This window comes from Saimiri boliviensis, chromosome 12, assembly GCF_048565385.1.
Source record: "Saimiri boliviensis isolate mSaiBol1 chromosome 12, mSaiBol1.pri, whole genome shotgun sequence".
Lineage (NCBI taxonomy): Eukaryota > Metazoa > Chordata > Mammalia > Primates > Cebidae > Saimiri > Saimiri boliviensis.
The window spans coordinates 97,805,098-97,807,194 of record NC_133460.1 but is presented as its reverse complement, the minus strand read 5'-3'; the positions used below and the strand labels follow the sequence as shown (position 1 = coordinate 97,807,194).

At 41.0% G+C, this 2,097-nt stretch overlaps 1 pseudogene; it reads left to right on the top strand.

The window, feature by feature from the left end:
- Positions 1–902: 902 nt before the first annotated feature.
- Positions 903–1,664, top strand: LOC120362511 (DNA-directed RNA polymerase III subunit RPC7 pseudogene; annotated as a pseudogene).
- The last annotated feature ends 433 nt before the right edge of the window (positions 1,665–2,097 follow it).

The following is a 2,097-nucleotide window of genomic DNA, read 5'->3' as shown; positions in this document are numbered from 1 at the left end:
TCTGCCACCATGTAAGACATGCCTTTCACCTTCCACATTCCACCATGATCATGAGGCCTCCCCAGCCACATGGAACTGTGAGTCCATTAAACCTCTTTTTCTTTATAATTTACCCAGTCTCAGGTATGTCTTTATCAGCAGTGTGAAAATCATCTAATACAGGGGAAAGCCCTTGGTTTGACACACCACTCGTGGCCTTCTTCCCCTCCTTATACCGTCCAAGACAGGAAGAATGACTTAATTGATGAAGGATTTGGGGAGAAGAACAGAGTATATGTGGCTTTGTCCCTTTCTCTGCCTCTCTTTGGGATGGACCGCTTGCAGAGAGTCTTCATTGAGCTCTGTCCTTCTACTCCCTAAGTTTTACTCCTTCTGGGACTACTAAGTGGCAGCGTGCTTTGCATCTCTGCTTGCCTGTGTCTGACAAGATAGTCTTTCTCCATCTGGTTTCAGCGTTCCACAGCTCACTGTTGTTAGCTTGCCATGAACCCAAGCACATCCTCCAGCCTAGCCGATGAAGATCCTAAAGGCGATGATTTCATCTCCATCTACCTGACTTCTGTGTCCAATACTCAATTAGTCTCAAAAACTTCATCAAGGAACAAGGATTTGATGTGTTCATACATCTCCAAATCCCAACATAATTATATAAGACAGATATTATTAGTGTCCCTTTTCAAAGGAAATAGAAGACAGAGGTTGAGTTTGCAGAGCTCAGGCTGCAGTTCTGGGACCGCATGGAGGGCGGTGCGCGCTTCCCCCGCGGTGGAACCCGCGGCTCTGGAGCGCCGGCATCCTCTGCCAGCACCCCTTCCTTGCCGGCTGGCACTTCCACTGCAGAGTTTTGCCCACGCTTTGAGACTTAGGGAGCAGTGCCTTTCAGAATTTGCCCACTCGTCTGGTATAACTGGTTCTGGTGGCTGGGAATAAAGGAAGAGGACGTGCTGCTTATACCTTTAATATTGAAGCTGTTGGATTTAGCAAAGGTGAAAAGTTACCTGATGCAGTGTTGAAACCACCCCCGTTATTTCCTGATACAGATTATAAACCAGTGCCACTGAAAACAGGAGAAGGTGAAGAATATATGCTGGCTTTGAAACAGGAGTTGAGAGAAACAATGAAAAGAATGCCTTACTTTATTGAAACACCTGAAGAAAGACAAGATATCGAAAGGTATAGTAAAAGATACATGAAAGTGTACAAGGAAGAATAGATACCAGATTGGAGAAGACTTCCAAGAGAGACGATGCCAAGGAATAAATGTAAAAAAGCAGGCCCCAAACCCAAAAAGGCAAAAGACGCAGGCAAAGGCACTTCACTCACTAATACTGCAGATGTTTTGAAAAAAATTGAGGAGTTGGAAAAGAGAGGTGATGGTGAAAAATCAGATGAGGAAAATGAAGAGAAAGAAGGAAGCAAAGAGAAAAGTAAAGAAGGTGAGGATGACGAAGACGATGATGCTGCAGAACAGGAGGAATATGATGAAGAAGACCAAGAAGAGGAAAATGACTACATTCATTCATACTTTGAAGATGGAGATGACTTTGGAGCAGACAGTGATGACAACATGGATGAAGCAACCTATTAGGCATGAAATTTTTCAAAAAATATTTTTATGCAGCTTCTGAACATTTGGACAGACTTGTTTTGTATTTTATTTCTGATAAGCTCTAAGTATTTATGTTTTTGGGTTTTTTGGACAAATATTTGTTACCAAAATATTCAAAACCACTTTGAGTTTACATACTAGTTACCTTACCAATTAGTCCCTGACACTCTGACATTCCTTCTAAACACCTCTGCCATCTCTCTTATGTACTCTCGTGGATTTTTTCATATTTGAATATGAATGTGCCTAAAGAATTTATGCTCTCTTAATCTGTGTATAGGTACTTGAAATCATTCTTGCTTAACTGCTGATCTTTTATAAAACTATTGCTAGTTATAACGAATTTCTATAACCTGAAAATTGAGATAACAGCACATAGAGCACTTTAAAAACAAAGAAACTTGAAAATAATTTTAGTTTTGACTTTAACATAGTATGTTCTAGACTACTGCATTCTGACTACATAAACCTACCTGAGCTCTTACAAG